A 26,564-nucleotide genomic window follows, 5' to 3' on the forward strand; every position below is an offset into this window, starting at 1 on the left:
AAATACTGGACTGATTTTAAATTGTAACACTGCAAGGAAAATAAGAATGCTTTCTGGGTTTTTTCCTCCCCAAGGCAATTTTAGAAGACAAATCATTAAAGGTAGTTCACTAATTTTATAGAAAAATGCCAACATTTTTCAATTAAATTACACCAATCTGTGTTTTAAAATATTTAATATACACTTAAAGCTGTACCTCATAATAGCATTATTAAAAAAACATAGACAAACAGAATAAGGATCTGAATGAAATGGATGTTGCTCTGAAAGCAAGAAGCCAGTGAGTGAATAAAATTGGTAATAAAATTGAAAAAATGTGCTACCCAAAGGAATAATATTTACTTTTCTTCCTCAGGCTACTGTTATTCATAGCTTTAGTTTCATTTTCCTGTCATGGATATAGAGTAAATGTAATGGAAATTTCTGAAGAGTGAAGAAAAAGATTGTAGGGAATGAATTTGCAAGATTTCTGCTTCCTCTAACTTGCTTAAAACTTCATTTTTTAATATTTATTTGTTTGTCTGCATCAGGTCTTAGTGGTGGCATGCAGGCTTGGTATTTGGGGTGCACGTTCTTAGATGGGGACGTAGAGTGGCTTTCCTGGTGGCTCAGTGATAAACAACCCACCTGCTAATGCAGGAGATGTGCGTTCAATCCCTGGTTCAGGAAGATCCCCTGGAGAAGGAAATGGCAACTCACTCCAATATGCTTACCTGAAAAATTTCATGGACAGGGTAGGAGCCTGGTGGGCCACAGAGTCCATGGGGTCACAAAGAGTCTGACATGACTTAGTGACTAAACAACAACAAATTAGATGTAGAAAGCAGAGGACTTGGAGAAAGTGGACCACTGAAATCTTCAGTGTATTCCTTTGGACTTGGTCACTACCACTTAATCCTTAGGACTCTGGAATCCTAACCTACCCATTTGCCTGCATGATAATTAATTTCTGTGTCAACTTGACCAGGTTAAGTGATGCCCATATAGCAGGCAAAACATAATTTCTGTGTCTGTCTGTGAAGTGTTTCCAGAAGAGGCTAGCATTTGCATGGGCGAACTGAGTAAAGCAAATGGCCCTCCACAAAGTGGGTGAACTTCATCCACCTTGGTAAGGAACTGACTAGAACAAAAAAGTGGAGGGAAGGCAAATTAACTCTCTCTGCATGAGCTGAGACATGTACATTCTCCAGCCTTTGGACAATGACCCTCCTGTTTCTCCAGCTTTGTGATTCAGGTTTATGCAGCTTCAGTGAGAGACATAGCATATAAACACACAGTATGATGTATAATATCTGGTTTCTATGGGAATTAAGAACCCAGTTAAAAATAAATTAGCTCCAGCTGGGGTAATCCAAGACTAGAATTAACACTAAAAAAATAGTAAGAATTTAGAAGTTAAGAGGAGCAAGGAGGACACTCAAGATAAAGATGTATTTAATTTTATTCACTGATTCATATCACATATTTACCAGCCACGTAAAACATGCTGGGCATAAGGAAATCACCAGCAGTTCAAAGATGAGTAAGATATAATTTCTATAGAAGAAGAGCTCACTATCCAACAGGAGAGAAATAATTACATAGCCTGAATAGAGAGTGAGGAATTCTTAGTGAGTGAATCTACATATACAAGGGTAAAGAGGCCGTTTTGGGGAATTTGGTCTTCCAGAAGGGTGCTCTTCAAAGTTACCCAGAATAGTGCAGGAATATAGAAAATAACAGTTCTTTGGGAAGCCTCAGAAGTTAAAATCAAGAAAGACAAATACCAACATAAAGTACTGTGCGTGAATGCTCAGTCATGTCTAATTCTTTGAAGCCCAATGGACCAAAGCCTTCCAGGCTCCTCTATCCATGGAATTTTCCAGGCACAAATTACTGGAGTGGATTGCTATTTTCTCCCCAGGGGACCTTCCCAACCCAGGAATCAAACCCACATCTCTCGTGTCTCCTGCATTGTCCTGTGGATTTTTATTTTCCCACTGAGCTGCTGAGGAAGCCAACACAAAGTAAAGCAGAAGCAAAAGCAAGAGTGGGCTGAGACATGAATCAAAGGGAACGAGCTGGAAGCAAAGCAAGAAAGCGCCAAGGGATTCTTGCAGAAGCAGCTGGAGCAGTTAGTACAGTAGCTATTGATTGATGGATTGTGGATATTGACAGTGAGCCTGCTGCAAGCAAAGAGTCAAGGCAGATGCTTGCTAGTGGTCTGAAGATTATTCTCTGATCACATAGGGGGACAGGTCAATGTTGTTGGCCAAAGGGCTGGGAAAACCTTCCAGAGGAGATGCTGTATACACCAGCCTTTGAAAGTTGGGTCGGTTACTCCTGGGTGGAGGATAGGGCAGGAAAGGTCACTTGATGCAGAGGACACAGCAGGCTCAAAGGCTCAGTGGCGTGTGAGTGCATGGCCACATGGGGTGTTCAGGGAGCCGAGTATTCTGGCATTTTTAGCACATAGCACATAGGATATAATGCTTACAGAGAACTTCAGAGAACTCTAATCAGATGTGAAGGGGAAAAAGAGATTTGTTGCAGAAATTGTGTAGTCTTTTCTTAGTATTCAGGTTGTATCTATATTCCCTTTAGGTCCAAATGAGATTAAGCTTTATTTCATTTTGGCAAATTGAGCTTCTTCTTCTTTTTTTTTTTTTTTTTCCCAAAAAGAAGTGTTCACCAATGCCGTGGTGGTTAATTTTATGTGTCAGTTTCACTGGACAGCAGGATGCCCAGATGGTTGGTCAAGCATTGTTTTGGGTGTTTCAGTGAGAATATTTTTGGATGTGATTCACATTTATATCAGGAGACTGATTACAACAGAATATTTATTTGTTTATATATTATGTTTGTACACACATGCACATATCCTACTAGTTCTGTTTCTCTGGAAAACCTGAATATAAATGCTGAGAAGCTCTTTTCTAACCCATGATCCAGCCATTCATTATCCAGTTATCAGACTTAAGCTTTTAAGCTCTGAACATTTCACAAGGGGGAACCTAAGATGAATCTGTGGAGCAAGAAAGAAACTAGAAAGCTTTAAGTTCTCTAACAAAACTCCTTTGGGGGATAATTATTGCCTATATCTCTTCATACACACACACACACACATATCACACATACACACACACATCACACATACACACACACACCACACATACACACACACACACACACCACACACACATACATATATACCACACATGCACACATACACACCACGCACACATACATACCACAAATACACAGGCACACATACCATACACACACACCCCACAGACACACACACACATACTACATGTACACACACCACGTACACCCACACACACACACACACACACACACACACACATACATCATGGCTTAGAGGCAACTGCATAGGGATTTTGAGTCTACCAAATCTCAGTTCAAATCCTTGCTCCATTTCCTACCACTCCTTTAATCTCCTTTAATCAGAGGCAAGTGATGAAAGTTCAGAAGCCTCAAGTCATTCTGCTGTAAAACGGAAACAATAACGGAAAAAATTGGAGCCTATTGCCTCCAATGAGATGAGCTATGCAAAGCTCTTGTCATGTAAAAATGACTACAAATATCCTCCCTGAATCTATGTGAATGCAGCATATGCTAGTTCTTCCTCCTCTCTGGTATCCTGCAATTTTCCTCTAAGTCCTCCCCCACGAAGAGAAAAACATAGTAACTGGAATAAACTCCCTGTTGTAAACCCTTGGATTTCATTTTTCTTCTGAGTATACACGCTGGTGTGTAGCCATTGAAAACACTGGAAATAAACTCCCATTGTCTGTAGCGAGGTGTTTAATATACCAGGTGGTTGTCATATGACATAGAGGTGGCTGTACCCCTAAAATACTTTGTTTTCTAGTCTTTAGGAAATTATTCAGATAATGAAATCTCAAGAAGAGAAAAGCTAAGGGATCATGCAGATCTGTTTCTGTAGAGCTGGGAATGTGGTTGAACACAGACACACACACACTCATAAACATTAACAACCACCCACAAATATGTTTTATGAGCTTTCATGAAAAGCCTTCAGGGGCCGCTGCAAAGTCACCTGGTTAATCTCTAAATTAATCTTTGGGCAAACAAAACTCCTGTAAGCTGTTTAGTAGGTGACCTCAGCAACAAGGCAGTATATAAGCTTCCAGCAATTCACTGTGGACTTGAAATTTAATTTTCTGACTCTAGCAGCGCACTGCATGCTTCAGACTGTGCTCTCTGAAGCCTGGTGTGTGTGCACGCATGCACGTGTGCCCTCATAGTATATTTTTATCTTTTCTTTCAATTAAAACAAACTCTTCAGACTACAAAAGTATCCTTATCCTCCTAAGTGTCAGAGTCATGGTCTGTTTAGAATTGGAAAGGAAATCAGAGATCACCTGGCCTGAAAACCCCTCTTTCTAGAACTGTGTTAAACGATAAGGAGAAAATGTTTATTTTATAATGCCCCCATTGTAGATTAAATTGTGTCCCTCAAATGACATGTGGAACTCATAACCCTCAGTACCTGTGAATTTGACCTTACTCAGGAACAGGGTTTTTGCAAGTATAATTGGGCTAAGATGAGATCATACTAGAATAAGTTCTTAATCTGACATGATTGAGGTCCTCATAAGAAGGGGAAAACTTGATGTGAGGATGGATACATATGGAGAGGAGAACACCATCAGAGGAAACACACACACAGAGGGAAGACTCACATGGCTATCGAGACAGAGACGAGTTACACGGTTGCAAAACAAGAAATGTCAAGGACCATGGTAACAACCAGAAACTGAGAGAGAAGGCATGGCCCTGCTACAGCTTGGTTTTGGACTTGGCACCTCCAGATCTGTGATAGAATACTTGCTTTAAGCCAGCCAGGTTACAGTACTTTGCTAAGGAAGACTTGGGAAACTAACACGGTCCCGCAATAGCCAAGAGGGGGCTTCGCCCGAAGCCGTGTCATACACCCAGATCTCCTGCTCCCTGCACTGTACTCCGATGATTTTCCAGCTTGATAAATGATGCAATGATTGTGGCAAGTTTTCTTTAGAGGAAAGACTTAATAGCAGACACTTGACAGCATGGGAGATGGAAGGCGTCCTGAACAGTATGAGATGTTGATGTGGGTATGGAAACATGCGAGGGGACAATCAAAGTCATGGTAAGTCATCCTTAATATCCTTGTGCCAGCTCTTCCTTGATGCCACCACTGCCCTGCATTCATTGTTCATAAAAGCATCTTAATTGCTGTCTAGATGATTTGTTGTTCCTTTGGAAGGGCAGAAAATTTAAGCATTGTAAAGCTGAACATGTCCTGTGTACAAACCATACCTGAAGGCAATAAGGCAACCTGGTCACGTACAGGGGCCCAAACCGAACTGCTGGACCTGGGCATGGGCTTTAGAAAAACTGTTTAAATCTTCTAGACTTTCTCATCTCTAATTTGTGCACAGCTATAGCTTCTGTATCTTTTTATAGTAAACCTTGGTCACGTGCAATGTATACAAAGCAATGAGTTCAAGTCTTCATCCTCAGTACCATCTACATATTAGGTGCTAAGAGGAGAGGGAACAAGAGAGGGTGGGGAAGTCGGCTGATGTCCAGGTGAAGGAAGAAAGAGGAGGCTCAAGAAGAGCTTCATTTAAATTACAAATAAGAACATCTTAAGTGTGTTTACAAAACCAGCCCTTTGCCTTCCCTTGGAGAAGCAAGTGTATTATTTTTGAGAGGTGGACTTCTTTCAGCACCCAGCACTAAGCTATGGTTTTAAAAAGTAAGCAATCAAATTCCTCACTATTTACAGAGCCACACTCTCAGAACCCAGTGAAAATCATCTTCACTGTCATCAATAGAGCATTAAAATGTGATTTCACATGTGATAACCTACTTGGTTATTAGATAGCAAGGAGTCACAATAAATGAATGTTATACACGTAAGAGACAAGGACACTGATGCTTGGGGAGGTGAAGAAGGCTATGGGCGGTCACTACCTAGGATGTGGCCCACACTCAGGTTTCTGCGCACACCTGAGAGGTTTCTTTTCCATCTGCCCTGTTGAATGTCTACTCCATATTCAAGACTCAGCAAAAGCATTTCTTCTGGGAGGATCTACAAAGTCCTTTGGTTTGTTTTTTTGGAAATGCCTTAGTCCCTCCATTGCTGTGAGTGCCGCACTTGAATGAAGGATCCCCTTACCTGTGAGGTTATCCCGATTAAAGCATGATTGCTTTCAAGAGAAGGAACGTGGTAGCAGAGGGTACCAGGGAAAAGATGGATATAGCCTCCATATGAGCAAATGGAGATGTGGAATTGACCGCAGAGCACTGAGCTGGAGAAAGTCCTGTGCTTTAATTCCTACTTGACTTAGCCATCACCCACCCCTTACCTTAGCCATCGCTGCTGCTGCTGCTGCTAAGTCACTTCAGTCGTGTCCGACTCTGTGCGACCCCTGAGTGCTTTCTGAAGAAAGGGGAAAGTTAGTCACCCAGTCCTGTCTGACTCTTTGTGACCCCATGGACTGTAGCCTATCAGGCTCTTCTGCCTATGCGATTTTCCAGGCAAGAATACTGGAGTGAGTTGCCTTTCCCTTCTCCAGGGGATCTTTCTGATCTAGGGATTGAACCCAGGTTCCTGCATTGCAGGCAGATTCTTTACCATTTGAGCCACCAGCGAAACCCTGGTGCTTTCTACATGTGTCTAATAACTTTGATATGGCTCTATTCTCTTACCCCCAAGGACCTCATGGTTGAGCCAGTTCTGTTTACCATATCCTGATCAAAGAGCAATGAGTGTGATTCATCTTGATACTAATAATAAATATGACCAAATTCTGTCACATTTGTTATCAATGTAACCTTACCACTACTTGTGAACTAGAGGCTGAGCCCCACATGACCACAGAGACTGGTCCAGAGAAGGTGTCAGTGAGGGTGATGACTACAGCCACCCAGGTGGGTTTCTTCTTAATTTGCTATTGAACCAGCTATCCAAAGTTTACCACGGTAATCATGAGATCAGGTGTACAGGGAAGCTGGAGCTGGTATCAGTCTTCTGGTTTCTCCTGATCCTACAGTAGCCTAAGCTGAATCGTTTCAGTCTCCTTCTGAAGACTGAATCAAAGGATTCCAGAAATGTGGCTTTAGGTGGAGGACAGGTTCCATGTCAGATAACCAGGGTCCACTCTAGTATCAAAAAAAAAAAAAACTGAACTAAAATTTCATGCTTTAAATGTCATCTATATATCAGTTAAACCATTGAGTCTATTTATGTGTCTCTTGTAATAAGTTGAACCATGGATACCAGAGCAGGTGGTATGTTTACTCTTTTAACTTAATTACATTAGAGGCTTGACTAAAAGAATTATGAAAACAATAAAGGTCATTTTTTCCTTTAACTTTTTTCCTGATACATGTTCTCTAGGTCCTTTCTTCCTAGTCATGCTATTGTAGACATATCTCACAGATGCCCAGTTGCTATGCAGTTAATAGGAACAAGTCTCATTTTGAAATTAGAGACACTCTGGATTCAGCTAAAACAAAAAGAATCTAGAAACAAGAGACCATATCCAGAAGCCGAGTGCACATATGAGAAGATAATTAAAGTCACTAGTATCCAAGGATGTGCAAATCAAAGTAGCAATTATATATCTCCTTATATTTAAAAGACTAGTGACCATTTTAATGTTCAACCATACACAGTAGTGGCAGAAATATCCCCTTCATACATTTGACAGAAGTGTGAATTGTTACAGAGTTTTTAGACAACAATCTTACACCATCTATCAAAATATAAAAGTAAACATTTCCTTTGACCCTGCAATCTCACTCATGGGAATCTATTCCACAAAATGAAAACACAAATATGTCAGGGTATACATAATAGAATTGTTATTAAAACATTTTGGGGGGAAAATTTAGAAAACCAGTGAAAGTCCATCACCTGGAGATTGTCAGAATAAATCATGCCACAGTCACCACAAGAATATTGAATGCCATGTACATATTAAAGAAAAACAGTAAAAGGAAAGTGTATATAATTTGACTTTGCTTTGAAAAATAGGTAAAGAACAATCGTTTATAAGCTTCAACTTATGTATTATATACATACATGTGTACATATATAATACATATGCTATCTGGTTTGTAGTGAAGGGAAAGTCTAGAGTTGGAAAGACAGAAAGTGGAGGGGGAGGTTCAGGAAAAGTGCAAAAATGTAAAATGATAATAATAGCATTGCATATACCATGATCATACTGGTGCCTGCAAACAATTATATATGTGTCAGTTTGTGAAAAATTAAGTTAGAAACAAATAAAGGTCTATACAGACAGGTAGACGTAGTGAATCCTTTACTGTTCAGTCAACAAGTCCTGTCTGACTCTTTGTGACCCCATGGACTGCAGCGTGCCAGCCTTCCTTGTCCTTCACTGTCTCCCAGAGTTTGCTCAAACACATCCATTGAGTTGGTGATGCCATCCGACCATCTCATCCTCTTACAGGTGAATCCCGTGCTGTGTTGTGCTCATTTGCTTCAGTCAAGCCTGACTCTTTATGACACCATGGCCAGGCTCCTCCATCCATTGGATTTCCCCAGCAAGAATACTGGAAGGGGTCACCATGTCCTTCTCCAGGGGATCTTCCTGACCCAGGGATCAAACTCTGCCTCTCCTGAGTCTCCTAGCATTGCACGTGGATTCTTTACTGCTGAGCCTCTCCGGAAGTCCAGGTGAACCTTAATCATTTCCAAAATCTGGGAATAGGAAGAAAGAAAAGTCAATAAAGCAGGACATTTCCTATCTCTCACCACTCCATTTTAAGAGATTTCTTTTTATATATAAAAGTCCTATATGTGGCCAGAAAGAGCCAGAATCAAAAGTCCCAGACTGATAAGCTCATATCTTTCCTGATAATTCCAATATTTCCTGGTCTAATCTAGGAGCTCAGATACCTCCCTTTTCTATTTAGTTCATGGAGCTCAGCAACTATACTCAAACTACCCGAAGTGCTTCATGCTATATTAAGCACAGCTCTCAAAAATGCTGGGTTCTAAAATGTTTAACAGTAAAAATGACCACATGAATATATTAGAAATTCTTAAACACAAAGGTTGACTATGAAATTATTAAGGCTCCTTCTTGCATCTGCAAAGAAATTCATGCTTTATGATTCAAATTTCTAACCTGAATGGAGATTCCAGGACCTCATTCGGTCTATAAGTTGTGATTATTAATTTATAAACAAGCTGGCATTATAGAAGTATCTTTTGTAGACTTCGTACGTGCTTAGTTGCTTCAGTCGTGTCTAACTTTTTGCAATGCTATGGACTGTAGTCCGCCAGGCTCCTCTGTCTGTGGGCTCCTCCAGGCAAGAATACTGGAGTGGATTTGAAATTCTCTTCTCCAGGGGATCTTCACGACCTAGGAATCAAACCTAGGTCTCCCTCATTGCAGGCAGAGCCACCTGGGAAGCCCCATTCTATGCTTTATTTCTTAACAAAAAAGAACACAAGTTCCCTATATTATCTTTAACACAGCCTGACAGCTGCCATTTATATTACTGATAGAAGTACACTTTCCTGAATATCACTAATATTTTATTTTTTAATCATTAAGTAAATCTTTTTGGCATCTTGTATTACAATAAAATGTAATATATTTGATTTAATGTCTTAGAGAAACAATGTTGTACTTGTCTTTGTTTTGCCTTTCAAAGATTGAGGAAATTTTGGGAAGTGACATATTTCCCCCAGAACACCCAGAAGCAATGAATACTGGGGCATGTCTGATGACTGCCCAGTTTCACTACTCAGGAAACTTGGAGCAAGAGACTAAACCCTGGATGCATCTGGGCATATCTGTATCAATCATGGGGCACAACAGAGTTGCATCAGCCCCACAGTGGGAAATTCTTTCTAAAAGATTTGTTAACAAATTACTGTTTTATGTATATTGTATTTTCACCCTTGAAGGTAAGAGAGAGAAGATATTTATGCTAGAGAGGAAACAGGATCCATTTGATTAGCATCGAAAGAGACAAAGAGGAAAAGAACATTTCTTCAAGTTTTTTTCCCCCAATAAAGAAGCAGAAGTATGTACATAAATTAAGAAATTAATTCTCACTCTATTTTCTGCAAAAGTGTCAAGATTCACATGAGAAATAAGGAAATCCTGCTATTTGCTACAATATAAATGGACCTAGAGGGCATGATGCCAAGTGAAATAATTCTGAAATAGAAAAATAAAAATACTGTGTGATGTTACTTATAGCTGGAATCTCAAAAACAAATAAACCAAAACTCTTAGAAATAGGAACTCCAACAGTGATTGTCAGGGCCAAAGTGTGGGCTGGGGAGGATTGGGGAGATACTGGTTAAAGGTTACAAACTTCCAGGCAGAAGATGAATAAGTCCTGGGAATCCAACACCTAGAATTGTGATTACAATTAACAGGACTGCATTGTATACTTGAAAGCCGATAGGAGAGTAAATTGTAAATGTTCACAACACAAAAAAAGAAATAAGTATGGCACATAATAGAAGTGTTAACTAACACTACAGTGGTAATCATATTGCAATATGTGTACCAAATAAACGTACTCAACTTACGCCATGTTATGTATTAATTATATCTCAATAAAGTTGAGGGGTGGGGGAAAATGACGTTAAAAAACAGTAAGGTAGAGCAGCAACAGTATTAACTCAATCAATAGTGTTTATTTTGTTTGTATCAAATACCAGTCATAGTACCAAGTGTTTTGGGTTTCCCTGGTGGTGCAGTGGTAAAGAATCCACCTGTAGTTCAGGAGACAAGGGAGATGCAGGTTCAGTCTCTGAGTAGGGAAGCTTCCCTGGAGGGGGAAATGGCAACCCACTCCAGTATTCCTGTCTAGGAAATTCCATGGACAGAGGAGCCTGGTGGGCTACAGTCCATGGGGTCACAAAAAGTAGGACACGACTGAGCAGTTAACACACACACACACACACACACACACACACACAGCAGAAGTGAGCATAGCAGTCTGGGTTAAAATCCCATTTGCATGGATTTTACCTGTTCCTGAAAGCAGTTTGGTTGGGTTTGAGAGTAGGGGGCAGTGCCTTCTATGATAGGAATAAGCTGTGGCAAGCCTTCCCTCTAAGGCAATGCCAACTCAGCAGTGGGAAAAAAATAATTTTCACCCACCAAAGCTTTTCATAGAGTCAACATTTGATTTTTCAAACTGAAAGGAGGTTGAGGCAAATCTCAGGGTTTTCATGAGTTGTGCTTTATAATGGGTCTTCCCCAATGGCTCAGCAGATACAGAATCTGCCTGCCAATGCAGGAGACACAGATGTCATGGGTTCAATTTGTGAGTCAGGAAGATCCCCAGGAGAAGGAAATGACAACTCACACCAGCATTTTTGCCTGAAAAATCCCATGGACAGAGGAGCTTGGCAGGCTACAGTCTGTGAGGTTACAAAGAGTCAGACATGACTGATCACTTTATAATATGGAAAGTACTTTAGTTACATTAACTGCTATTCTCATAACAGTGCATGAGATGGGTAGAAATTTTGAATCCTCATTTTATGTAAGTAAAAAAGTGAGAGTCTCGGAAGAAGAAGGTTTGTGATGTCCAAGTATGCACAGTTAGAAAGAAGGAGCCAGCCCTCAAAATCTTTTTTAAAGAAATAATTTAGTACAAGTTCTCATCTTTGGGAGAGGGTGCTGGGAGCCAGCACAAGAGATCCCACCCATGACAAGGTCATACGGAGGAGACCTGACAGGCAAGGCGGATCAGGACTCAAGAGGGACTCCCTGGACCTGCTCGAGCATCTACCCCAAACCAAAATCTGTCTGTCTACTGTATACTATACTATGTCTTCACCAATTCTTCTGGCATTAACAGGGGGCTCTCCCTGACCACCTTTCTCTGGAGAAAATCAACTTAAGGCTCTAGTTGATAAGTCTCCTGGGCATTAAAGGAGCATTTCAATTCAAACTCCCTCTGTTAGTATTCTAGCTTGCTTGGCAGGTTTATCCATGTTATGCCCATGGTCCAGTTCCCTGAGACTGAGAGAATAAGACGCTCACAGCAATGCAAAAGTATAAAGGGGGTTTATTGCTAGCTCGAGCTAGGGCCCATGTCTCATCCAGCGCAGTGGAGTTCTGACAAGAGCCCCAAGCTCTGAATCACAGCTGCTTTTATACAGGTGGTTCTTTGTTTCTCCAACAGCGTAGCTGGCAGGTGATGATTGGTTAAGCTGTACGCATGCGCACGATTTTTAAATCCCGCATCCCTATCCGGATTGGCTTGGGTTTGGTGCGAGTGGGACTTTCCTGATTGGCTAAGGTTTGATTATGGGGCTTCTTATGATTGGCTAATTCCGGGGAGTTTTCAGGGCCTTATTTCCTGGGAACAGTGACTCAGCTTTTCCAGAAACTGAAACTTAGGCCTAGTGCGGCTCCCAGGGCCTGTCATGGCGTATACTTAGGCCTTGTCCCCTAACAATCCAGACTCTTGCAACTACGCATATGATTGTTCACAAACCATGACACGGGAAGCCTAAGCATTCTAAAAATATAGAGCCCTTCAAGGGGTAAAAAAGCTTTATTAAAATAATACTGGTAAAGGGTTTCATTGTTGAGCCAATGCTTGCTGCCAAGTTCCCATATCCCTTATCCATTGTGTGCCTGGGAGTGCATTAGTTACTATAGTTGTAATGTAAGAAAAACAAGTAGTAGCCGTGGTATTAACCACATCAGACCTTTGAGCTAGTAAGTTCTTTTTCCGTTGTAACCCACTGCACCTTTGCTCCATGAGAATGTAACTTTGTTTAGTACTGAGGCTGACACAGATTAGAGGTATAAAGAAAAAACACTTCAAGGGAAGACAAGTTTTCTGGTTGATCAACCTTTATCCAAAAAGGGTCATAAAATGTCAACAGGCCTCTAAGGCCAGAAGATAATGTACATAACACAAGACCCTTGTTTATGGGAAAGGTATACAGAAAAAAATCCTGGTTTCGATAAGGGCAAAACTGCTGGAGTGTTTGAGCTGACTCTGCATGACCTTGCATCTTTCATTTTCCTCTATGTACAAGTCAGGGTATAAAAGCCCCTTTTGAAAATAAAGTTACAGGCCTCGCTCACCGAAGCTTGGTCTCCCCATGTCATTCATTATTTCGCCAACACCGTTCATCCTGAGAGTATACCTGGACTCTGCTGAGGCTGGACTCCAGGAAGAGGGGAATGGTTTTCCTAAAGAAAAGTTAATTTCCTGGGGCCACACTGTCAATTAGGGCTAGTTGCCACCCTAAGTGCCTTCTTTTGCTTAACTAAGAAAGACTGTAGTACAGGCAGTAACAATTCTTTATTGTATGCATATCAGTACAACCAGAGCCTCTGCTTGGGCCCCAAGCACTGGAGGGGACTCTGACCCTTCTTTGCTTTTGTCCTGAAGTCTGCAGTGCCAATAGGACCCACCCAGATCCTGCCTGGTGCCCAGAACTCATTGTCAGGATCTGTGCAATTCTTTCAGCAGTAGAGAGACTTCCTCCATGTACAAACCTGCCACCCAAGCTGTGCTTCTATGAACTCTAGGCATGCCATCATGGAGGCATAGTTCAGTTCAGTTCAGTTCAGTCACTCAGTTGTGTCTAACTCTTTGCAACCTCATGAATCACAGCACACCAGGCCTCCCTGTCCATCACCACCATCTCCTGGAGTTCACTCAAACTCATGTCCATCAAGTCGGTGATGCCATGCAGCCATCTCATCCTCTGTTGTCCCCTTCTCCTCTTTCCCCCAATCCCTCCCAGCATCAGGGTCTTTTCCAATGAGTCAACTCTTCACATGAGGTGGCCAAAGTACTGGAGTTTCAGCTTTAGCATCATTCCTTCCAAAGAACACCCAGGGCTGATCTCCTTCAGAATGGACTGGTTGGATCTCCTTGCAGTCCAAGGAACTCTCAAGAGTCTTCTCCAACACCACAGTTCTAAAGCATCAATTCTTCGGTGCTCAGCTTTCTTCACAGTCCAACTCTCACATCCACACATGATCACAGGAAAAACCATAGCCTTGACTAGACGGACATTTGTTGACAAAGTACTGTCTCTGCTTTTCAATATGCTATCTAAGTTGGTCATAACTTTCCTTTCAAGGAGTAAGTGTCTTTTAATTTCATGGCTGCAATCAACATCTGCAGTGATTTTGGAGCCCAAAAAAATAAAGTCTGACACTGTTTCCACTGTTTTCCCATCTATTTCCCATGAAGTGATGGGACCGGATGCCATGATCTTCGTTTCCTGAATGTTGAGCTTCAAGCCAACTTTTTCACTCTCCTCTTTCACTTTCATCAAGAGGCTTTTTAGTTCGTCTTCACTAGGGCATCTCCTAATTCAGGAATTTTAAAACTGGGTTTTACAGAACTCTACCCCTGCAGTATACTCTGGCATTTCTGCAAGTATTTGGTTTAAATTTTATTCTGTATGTACTTTGACTAGTTTAAAAAAAAATAGCATAGTATATTCACGTGTCCTACGTAGTGTCAGAATACTTCTGAGACCAACTGAATGTCAAGTTGAAGTCTCAAAGACTGGATATATATTGAATCTTAGTGAAGTACTGCTTTTTTCTGACTTAAGCATGTAGCCCAAGAATGTCAAAGAGACTCCTTTTTGAAGATGGGGAGTTTTTAGACATTAGATTCTCTGGCTATCTAGAAAAGGTATCTTGGAAGGTTCTGCTGTAGTTACGGCTTTGCCACCTCTCATAGATTAGTTGTAAACATACTCTGGCCTTCTTTAAGCAAAACTTAGAACTCCAAGCAGATTTTGCAAAATACAACAATGCATTCTTCCAAGGTCTCTGTGTATTCTTGAAAGGGTTATGTAATGCACTAATAGCTCACCATCAAAGGGCGTATCATTTATAGCAGAGAAAGCATTAGTTCACACATTTATCTTGACAAATTGCTGGGAGATTTTCTGCTATGTTTGAAACTAAGAACAGAAACATAAGTGAGATATGTTACTATGGCAGATTCAATCACTATTCCCTTCCTACAACTTAACACCTAACACATTTATTACATTCTACTGTAAATATTGAGACTTCCCTGGTGGCTTAGACAGTAAAGAACCTGGCTACAATACAGATACAGGTCTGATCCTTGGGTCAGGAAGATCCCCTAGAGAAGAAAATGGCAACCCACTCCAGGATTCTTGCCTGAGAAATTCCATGGGCAGAGGAGCCTGACAGGCTACAGTCCTCAGGGTTCCAAGGAGTTGGACACAACTTAGTGACTGAGCACACACACATTATAAATGTCAACTTTTTTTTTTTTTTTTTGTCCAATACATTGTGAGATATTTAAGGACGTGTATCTGGATATCACATTTGAGCTTTAACAGAACAGTTTAATAGATAGACCAGTGGAAGAAATTGTATTCCATGCAGAAAATTCAGCGTGACCTAGGGTGCAGGTGTGTGCAAAGACAGGAAGGAAGCAGTTTCATTTTAGGAACTTAGGTTCACCATCATCAATATAGACATGGGAGATGTAATGCACAAGTTATACGACTTTTTAAAAAGTAAAGTGATAGAAAGAATATAGTGGCATAAGCATATAATTAGTGTTTAATACAGAGAAGGCAATGGCACCCCACTCCAGTACTCTTGCCTGGAAAATCCCATGGATGGAGGAGCCTGGTAGGCTGCAGTCCATGAGGTCGCTAAGAGTCGGACATGACTAAGCGACTTCACTTTCACTTTTCACTTTCATGCATTGGAGAAGGAAATGGCAACCCACTCCAGTGTTCTTGCCTGGAGAATCCCAGGGACGGGGGAGCCTGGTAGGCTGCCGTCTATGGGGTCGCACAGATTCGAACATGACTGAAGCGACTTAGCAGCAGGGTTTAATAAGGATAAGTATCCATTCTTTCCTTCCTCCAAACATATTTCTACCAGTACTCTTAGATAAATTTGCATTTTGTAAAATGGACAGAAGTAATCACATTTATTTTGTAATTACTTTTGCGGAATAGGATTGCATAAAGTGGTATAATGGTTGAAAACATGGTTTATCAATCCTGAAGCATTATGCACATTTTGACTATAACTTAGAATTACTGTCCCTGATGTGTGTTTACATCAATAATGGATTTTGTTTTTTTGTTTTTTTGTTTTTTTTTTACTTCTCCCCAAATGGGATTGCATCCACTGTGTTGGCACCAAAGGATGAAAAGTTATCTAAATACCCAACTAATGAACTCTGGTCAAATATCCTGAAAATTGCCTCTGGGCATCATGTCCAGAATATGAAACTCATTTTGCCTAGAGAAAAAGGAATTCCCAAATGAGTCATGTAACTCTTGGTTTTGGAGCAATGGAGCCAGGAAAAATTGAGTTTTGCTGCAGAAAATAATTGGGTCTCTTCTTTTAGCACAGTATAAGTCCCCAGTGTCACACACCACTCTGGGTCAACCCTTAACAGCCTTTCCATTTGCTGGGCCCACAGAGGAAAAACAGCAAATGTGTCTACCCAAGATAGCTGCCTGTGTGAACTGCAAAGAATAGATCAAGATTAACAGGACAGATTCTTAGGCCTTCCAAGAGAAAGAAGAGAGAAATCTTTCTCTACAAGAGAAATCATACAGTTTATTTATATCCAACTTCATATTCCAAAATCAAAATCATATCCCACCTAGATATGTTACACACTTTGGTTTCCATGGTTAATAAGTTTTTTTCTCTGCAGGAATGTAGACACTGCATACATAGGTGGAAACATAGTCTTTCAGTCACATGAAAGTGAAAGCGTTAGTCACTGAGTCATGTATGACTCTTTGCAACCTCGTGGGCTGGTAGCTCACCAGGCTCCACTGTCCATGGAATTCTCCAGGCAAGAATACTGGAGTGTGTTGCCATTCCCTTCTCCAGGATATCATCCTGACCCAAGGAATGAACCTAGGTCTCCCATGTTGCAGGCAGATTCTTTACTATCTGAGCCACCAGGGAAGCCCCATAATAAGATTCAATACAAGTAGGATAAACACTTACCTTGAAGGTAGGGTTCTTGTCTGGTTCAGTTTTCTGTCTTTCTTCCTCTAACCTTGCCCTACTTTTTGATCCTGATAAGCCACGTGTAAAATGATGCAGGTCCATGGTTACATGAGAAATGACCTAAAATTGCTTTACTCAGTAGGAGTGTGCAAAAGTATCATGGTGATTGTGCACTTGTCCAGAAGTGCTGGGTAGGAGAGAGAGAAAGAGATATATCTTCATCTCAGCACAGTCTGGAAGTTACTTTTCCCTCAAAAGGGCAAATTCAGCATGACATTATTTCCAGAATCCTCTATCACAGTAAGCATTTAGCAGCTCACACAGCAGGAATAATACTTTTAATAATGATTTTTTTAAATTTAATTGAAACTATGTAAGAATTAAAGATTTTAAAATTAAAAAAAAAAGAATATGGTAAGGGGGGCAATATTTAAGATTTTATTAAGCAAACAGCTCAGCATAAAAAAAATAAAATAAAATAAATTTAATTGAAACTGAGTAACAGCTAAAGTGTTAGTCAGTCAGTTGTATCCTACTCTTTGTGACCCCCTGGACAGCAGCCCACCAGGCTCTTCTAGCCATTGGATTCTCCAGGCAAGAATACTGGGGTGGGTTGCCATTCTCTTCTCCAGGGGCTCTTCCTAGACTCAGGGGTCGAACCTGGGCCTCTTGAGTCTCCTGACTGGCAAATGAGTTCTTTACCACTGGCATCACCTGGGAAGGTAACAGCATAAGAGAAAACAAACTATTTTTCTACATATAGATACAAAGACCCATTTAAGAAAAAAAAATTCTGGTGCATTCTACTTCCATTCAGTTCAGTTCACTTGCTCAGTAGTGCCCGACTCTTTGCAGCCCCATTAACTACAGCACACCAGGCCTCCCTGTCGATCACAAACTCCCTGAGTTTACCCAAACTCATGTCCATTGAGGCGGTGATGCCATCTAACCATCTCATCCTCTGTCATCTGATTCTCCTTCCACCTTCCATCTTTCCCAGGAACAGGGTCTTTTCCAATGAGTCAGTTCTTCACATCAGGTGGCCAAACTATTGGTGTTTCAGCTTCACCATCAGTCCTTCCAATGAATATTCAAAACTGATTTCCTTTATGATGGACTATATTCTATGCAGCCAAAGATGGAGAAACTCTACACAGTCAACAAAAACAAAACCAGGAGCTGACTGTGGCTCAGATCAGGAACTCTATATTACCAAATTCAGACTCAAATTGAAGAAACTAGGGAAAACCGCTAGACCATTCAGGTATGACCTCAATCAAATCCCTTATGATTATACAGTGGAAGTGAGAAACAGATTGAAGGGCCTAGATCTGATAGATAAAGTGCCTGATGAACTATGGAATGAGGATTGTAACATTGTACAGGAGACAGGGATCAAGACCATCGCCATGGAAAAGAAATGCAAAAAATCAAAATGGCTGTCTGGGGAGGCCTTACAAATAGCTGTGAAGAGAAGAGAGGTAAAAAGCAAAGGAGAAAAGGAAAGCTATAGGCATCTGAATGCAGAGTTACAAAGAATAACAGGAAGAGATAAGAAAGCCTTCTTCAGCAATCAATGCAAATAAATAGAGGAAAACAACAGATTGGGAAAGACTAGAGATCTCTTTAAGAAAATTAGAGATGCCAAGGGAACAATTCATGCAAAGATGGGCTCGATAAAGGACAGAAATGGTATGGACCTAACAGAAGGAGAAGATATTAAGAAGAGGTGGCAAGAATACACAGAAGAACTGTACAAAAAAGATCTTCAAAACCCAGATATCATGATGATGTGATCACTAATCTAGAACCAGACATCTTGGAATGTGAAGTCAAGTGGGCCTTAGAAAGCATCACTATGAACAAAGCTAGCAGAGGTGATGGAATTCCAGTTGAGCTGTTTCAAATCCTGAAAGATGATGCTGTGAAAGTGCTACACTCAATATGCCAGCAAATTTGGAAAACTCAGCAGTGGCCACAGGACTGGAAAAGGTCACTTTTCATTCCAATCCCAAAGAAAGGCAATGCCAAAGAATGTTCAAACTACCTCACAATTGCACTCATCTCACATGCTAGTAAAATAATGCTCAAAATTCTCCAAGCCAGGCTTCAGCAATATGTTAACCATGAACTACCTGATGTTCAAGCTGATTTTAGAAAAGGCAGAGGAACCAGAAATCAAATTGCCAACATCTGCTGGATCATGGAAAAAGCAAGAGAGTTCCAGAAAAAAACATCTATTTCTGCTTTATTGACTATGCCAAAGCCTTTGACTGTGTGGATCCCAATAAACTGTGGAAAATTCTGAAAGAGTTGGGAATACCAGACCACCTAACCTGCCTCTTGAGAAATCTGTATGCAGGTAAGGAAGCAACAGTTAGAACTGGACATGGAACAACAAACTGGTTCCAAATAGGAAAAGGAGTACGTCAAGGCTGTATATTGTCACCCTGCTTATTTAACTTCTATGCAGAGTACATCATGAGAAACGCTGGACTGGAAGAAACACAAGCTGAAATCAAGATTGCCGGGAGAAATATCAATAACCTCAGATATGCAGATGACATCACCCTTATGGCAGAAAGTGAAGAGGAGCTAAAAAGCCTTTTGATGAAAGTGAAAGTGGAGAGTGAAAAAGTTGACTTGAAGCTCAACATTCAGAAAACGAAGATCATGGTATCCGGTCCCATCACTTCATGGGAAATAGATGGGGAAACAGTGGAAATGGTGTCAGATTTTATTTTGGGGGGCTCCAGAATCACTGCAGATGGTGACTGCAGCCATGAAATTAAAAGACGCTTACTCCTTGGAAGAAAACTTATGACCAACCTAGACAGCATATTCAAAAGCAGAGACATTACTTTGCCGACTAAGGTCCGTCTAATCAAGGCTATGGTTTTTCCAGTGGTCATGTATGCATGTGAGAGTTGGACTGTGAAGAAGGCTGAGCACCGAAGAATTGATGCTTTTGAACTGTGGTATTGGAGAAGACTCTTGAGAGTCCCTTGGACTGCAAGGAGATCCAACCAGTCCATTCTGAAGGAGATCAGCCCTGGGATTTCTTTGGAAGGAATGATGCTAAAGCTGAAACTCCAGTACTTCGGCCACCTCATGAAAATACTCTGATGCTGGGAGGGATTGGGGGCAGGAGGAGAAGGGGACCGAGGATTAGATGGCTGGATGGCATCACGGACTTGATGGACGTGAGTCTGAGTGAACTCCAAGAGATGGTGATGAACAGGGAGGCCCAGCGTGCTGCGATTCATGGGGTCGCAAAGAGTTGGACATGACTGAGTGACGGAACTGAACTGGTTGGATCTCCTTGCAGTCCAAAGGACTCTCAAGAGTCTTCTCCAACATCACAGTTCAAAAGCTTTAATTCTTCAGTGCTCAGCTTTCTTTATAGTCTAACTCTCACATCCATACATGACTACTGGAAAAACCACAGCTTTTACTAGATGGACTTTTGTTGTCAAAGTAATGTCTATGGTTTTTATTATGACATCTAGGTTGGTCATAACTTTTCTTCCAAGGAACAAGTGTCTTTTAATTAACTTCATGGCTGCAGTCACCATCTGTATTGATTTTGGAGCCAAAAAAAAAAAAAAAAAGTCGGTCACTGTTTCCAGTTTCCCCATCTATTTGCCATGAAGTGATAGGACCAAATGCCATGATCTTAGTTTTCTGAATGTTGAGCTTTAAGCCAACTTTTTCACTCTCTTCTTTCATTTTCAACAAGAGGCTCCTTAGTTCGTCTTCACTTTCTCCCATAAGGGTGGTGTCCTCTGCATATCTGAGGTTATTAATCATTCTCCTGGCAATCTGGATTCCAGGTGGTGCTTCATCCAGCCCAGTGTTTCACATGATGTACCCTGCATATAAGTTAAATAAGCAGGGTGACAATATACAGCTTTGACGTACTCCTTTTCCTATTCGGAACCAGTCTGTTGTTCCATGTCCAGTTCTAACTCTTGTTTTTTGACCTGCATATAGATCTCTCAGGAGGCAGGTCAGGTGGTCTGGTATTCCCATCTCTTTCAGAATTTTCCACAGTTTGTTGTGATCCACATAGTCAAAGGCTTTGGCATAGTCAGTAAAGCTGAAATGGATGTTTTTCTGGAACTCTCTTGCTCTTTCAAAAAACCAACAAATGGTACAATTGTGCAGTAGTTTGAGCATTTGGGGGCATTGTCTTTCTTTGAGATTGGAATGAAAACTGACCTTTTCCAGTCCTGCGGACCACTGCTGAGTTTTCCAAATTTGCTGGCATATTGAGTGCAGCAATTTCACAGCATGATCTTTTAGGATTTGAAATAGCTCAACTGGAATGCTATCACCTCCACTAGCTTTGTTTGTAGTGATGCTTTTTAAGGCTACTTGACTTCGCATTCCAGGATATCTGGCTGTAGGTGAGTGATCACACCATCATCATTATCTAGGTCATGAAGATCTTTTTTTGTACAGTTCTTCCTTGTATTCTTGCCACCTCTTCTTAATTTCTTCTGCTTCTGTTACGTTCATACCATTTTCTGTCCTTTATTGTGCCCATTTTTACATGAAAAGTTCCCTTGGTATCTCCAATTTTCTTGAAAAGATCTGTAGTCTTTCCCATTCTATTGTTTTCCTCTATTGTTTGCATTGATCACTGAGGAAGGCTTTCTTATCTCTCCTTGCAATTCTTTGGAACTCTGCATTCAAACAGGTATATCTTCCCTTTTCTCCTTTGTCTTTTACTTCTCTTGTTTTTAAAGGTATTTGTAAGGCCTCCTCAGACAACCATTTTGCCTTTTTGCCTTTCTTTTTCTTGGGGATGGTCTTGATCACTGCCTTCTGTACAATGTCACGAACCTCATTCTTTAGTTCCTCAGGCACTCTATCAGATCTAATCCCTTGAATCTATTTCTCACTTCTACTGTATTATCATAAGGGATTTGATTTAGGTCATACCTAAATGGTCTAGTGGTTTTCCATACTTTCTTCAACTGAAGTCTGAATTTAGGAATAAGGAGTTCATGACCTGAGCCACAGTCAGCTTCCAGTCTTGTTTTTGCTGACTGTATAGAGCTTCTCCATCTTTGGCTGCAAAGAATATAATCAGTCTGATTCAGTATTGACCATCTGGTGATGTCCATGTGTAGAGTCTTCTCTTGTGTTGTTGGAAGAGGGTGTTTGCTATGACCAGCGCGTTCTCTTGGCAGAACTCTGTTAGTCTTTGCTCTGCTTCATTCTGTACTCCAAGGCCAAATTTGCCTGTTATTCCAGGTATTACTTGACTTCCTACTTTTGCATTCCAGTCCCCTATAACAAAAAAGACATCTCTTTGGGGTGTTAGTTCTAGAAGGTCTTGTAGGTCTTCACAGAGCCATTCAACTTCAGCTTCTTTAGTATTACTAGTTGGGGCATAGACTTGGATTACTGTGATATTCAATGGTGCCTTGGAAACAAACAGATCATTCTGTTGTTTTTGAGATTGCACCCAAGTACTGCATTTCAGGCTCTTTTGTTGACTATGATGGCTACTCTTATTTCTTCTAAGGGATTTTTGCCACATTGTAGTAGATATAATGGTCATCTAAGTTAAATTCACCCATTCCAGTCCATCTTAGTTCGCTGATTCCTAGAATGGCGATGTTCACTCTTGCCATCTCTTGTTTGACCACTTCCAATTTGCCTTGATTTATAGAACTAACATTCCAAGTTCCTATGCAATATTGCTCTTTACAGCATAGGACTTTTCTTCCATCACCAGTCTCATCCACAGATGGGTGTTGTTTTTGATTTGGCTCCATCTCTTCATTCTTGCTGGAGTTATTTCTCCGCTGATCTCCAGTAGCATATTGGCCACCTACCAACCTGGGGAGTTCATCTTTCAGTGTCATATCTTTTTGCTTTTTCATACTGTTAATGTGAGGAGATACCCCACTTCCAAGGGCAGAGAAGCCCCAGCAAGATGTTAGGCACTGAAGTGGCAGCTGTGCAGTACTGGAGCTACCTTGAGAAGATACCCCATGTCCAAGGCCAAAGGTGAAGCCCCAGCAAGATGGTAGCTGGAGTGTACTCACATTTAGAATCGAAGCCCATACTCACCAGAGATGCTCAGAGGACTCAAACAGACCTTGTGCATACCAGGACCCAGAGACCACACAGAGACTGAGACAGAACTATATTTGAGTGTCACCTGTTGGGGTAAGGTCCCTGTGGACTGTCACAGGGACATGGGCTCTGGGTGGAGCAGATCTGGATGTGGCATACGCCCTCTTGGAGGAGGTCACCATTAACCCACATAGAGCTGCCAGAACTTAAACAGAACTGGGGAAACAGACTCCGGCAGGGCACAACTAGAACCTTGTTTACACCAGGACCGAGGAGAAAGGAGCAGTGACCCCACAAGAGACTGACCCAGACTTGCCCTTGAGTGTATAGGAGTCTCTGGCAGAGGCGTGGATCAGCAATGGCCTGCTGCAGGGTTGGGGACACTGAGTGTAGCAGTGGGTGCATGTGACCTTTTGAAGGGGTTGCCATTATCTTCATTACCTCCACCTTAGTTTGGCCTCAGGTCAAATAATAGGGAGGGAACACAGCCCCACCCTTCAACAGAAAATTGGATTAAAAATTTAGTGAGCATGGCCCCATCAGAATAAGACACATTTTCCCTCTTAAGCAGTCTCTCCCATCAGGAAGCTTCCATAAGCCTCTTATCCTTCTCCATCAGCAGGCAGACACACTGAAAACCATAATCACAGAAAACTAACTAATCTGATCACATGGCCTTGTCTAACTCAATGAAACTGTGAGCCATGCCTTGTAAGACCACCCAAGACAGACAGGTCATGGTGGAGAGTTCTGGCAAAACGTGGTCCACTGGAGAAGGGAATGGCAAACCACTTCAGTATTCTTGCCTTGAGAACAACATGAATAGTATGAGACAAAATTCTACTTACTGGGTGTAAAAAAAGTGTTCACAAGCTTTTTTTTTTTTTTTTTTTTTTTGACTGGTGGCATCCTTTTACTTAAGCCTCATGGCAACCTTCAAATGTAGATAATTTGTAGAAGGCTTTTCTAACATAAATTTCTGAGGATGAAATTTCTATGAATTTTCTTTCCAAAGCAAAAGTTATGAGAATTTATTATTTTATGTATTATTTTTTAGCACAATGGGGACCTAGAGGAAAGTTATGCACCTAGACTTTCTGTCAATAGCAAGTTGCAGCTGGCTACACAGAGAGGGGAACTAACTATAGCCAGCTCTCCAGACTCATCAAAGCCTGCTATGTGTATGGGCCACCACTAGCTGAGTGAGTCTCTGTGGGATGGGGTGATATATGTATGTATGTGTGTATATATATATATATATATATATATATATATATATATATATTCAGTTCAGTTCAGTCACTCAGTCGTATCTGACTCTTTGTGACCCCATGGAATGCAGCATGCCAGGCCTCCCTGTCCATCACCAACTCCTGCAGTTTACTCAAACTCATGTCCATTGAGTCAGTGATGCCATCCAACCATCTCATCCTTTGTCATCCCCTTCTCCTCCTGCCTTCAATCTTTCCCAGCATCAGGTTCTTCACCTCAGGTGGCCAAAGTATTATAGCTTCAGCTTCAGCATCAGTCTTTCCAATGAATATTCAGGACTGATTTCCTTTAGGATAGACTGGTTGGATCTCCTTGCAGTCCAAGGGACTCTCAAGAGTCTTCTCCAACACCATAGTTCAAAAGCATCAGTTCTTTGGCGCTCAGCTTTCTTTATAGTCTGTGTGTGTGTGTGTGTGTGTGTGTGTATAATTTTAAGTTGCTGATCCTGTAAGTTTGAACACATTCTAAAAACCCTGCATAATTTACTGCCCCTCCATCTATCATGTTTTGACATCATATTTTATATCATTTTGTGTGCATCCTTTAACTGTTTATCGTGGGCATAGATGATTTCACTATATTTGTCTTTTAAACTTACTAATACTTTATAAATGGTTGATCTACTACCTTTAATATGGATTTTATTATGTGTCCTTCAGGAGATTAGGGATATGGATGACATAGAGACCACTCAGATCCCATGGAATATTCAAGTATCTTACTGAGCAAAGAATTTTACTCCCATACTATAATAATCTTTTAAACTGGATAACACTTTATAACGGAGAAGGCAATGGCACCCCACTCCAGTACTCTTGCCTGGAAAAATCCTATGAGTGGAGGAGCCTGGTAGGCTGCAGTCCATGGGGTCGCTAAGAGTCAGACACGACTGAGCGACTTCACTTTCACATTTCACTTTCATGCATTGGAGAAGGAAATGGCAACCCACTCCAGTGTTCTTACCTGGAGAATCCCAGGGACGGGGGAGCCTGGTGGGCTGCCATCTATGGGGTCGCACAGAGTTGGACATGACTGAAGCGACTTAGCAGCAGCAACACTTTATAAAGACCTCTCTGACAATGCCAGCCTTCTTGTGCCTCTTTAAGTGACTCTCATCACCCCTAAAATTCCTATAGCAATAGCACTTTATTTGATTCCTACATAGTAAAATATTTCATTAAAAACCTAAACAATATGTTTGTTTGTTTTCTAACTTTCCTGTATGATCCTCAGTAGCATAAAGGTGACTTGTTTTTTTCTTTTTCTTCTTCTTGGAAAGCACCCTCATTCAGCATGGGACATCTTGTAGTACCTTATACATAATATTTCACTGACCAGTATTTTTGACCTATTGATCCATCTTCTATTGAATTTCTTTTTCAATTTGATACCTATTTAAATCTGTAGAATATGGATAAAAAGTTCTTGCTCTGAATTTCTGTTGGTAATTCTATATCTGGTTCTTTAGCTCTGAGCATTTCTCATAATTTATTTCCTAGTTTATTATTGATAAACTGTCTCTTCTTCTGTTTTGACTCTGGATGAAAAATATTAAGCTCAGATTGAAATCATTAAAAAATTCTCAGAGAAGTGTTTTGCACTCCTCAGAGGAACTACTATTATTTTAATTTATAATTACAACCGTGTTCATTGGGATAATTCTTCAATGCTCCCAGACAACATTTTCTATGAGAACATTTTGTTGATAATGCACCATAGCTTCCTAGGAAAAACTAATCTGTTAATTCGGTATATTTGAATTTGTTGCTGGCTGAAAGAATTAGTTTCTGATTTATTTTGACTATATTTAATAGTTCATACATGCTTAGCTGAATTTTAAACTAAAATTCTTTTAAAATTTTGATGCACAGAGCAGATTATTTTAAAAATGAAGGCTTAATTCCATACAGTATTTATATTTTACTTCCTTTCAGTTCAGTTCAGTTCAGTCGCTCAGTCATGTCCGACTCTTTGTGACCCCCACCTTTAAATACTACAATTTTGATCTTAATATAGTCAAAATGAAAGAAATAAGAATACGGTGAAAAGCTGCATGGCTTCTCTCTTGGAGCAATAGATACAGAATAGAATGTAGATTATAAAATATATTTCATAAATATATCCATAAAGTCTGGGTGAATCAATCCTCTGGTCCTCAGACCA

This window comes from Capra hircus, chromosome 11 (assembly GCF_001704415.2).
Source record: "Capra hircus breed San Clemente chromosome 11, ASM170441v1, whole genome shotgun sequence".
Lineage (NCBI taxonomy): Eukaryota > Metazoa > Chordata > Mammalia > Artiodactyla > Bovidae > Capra > Capra hircus.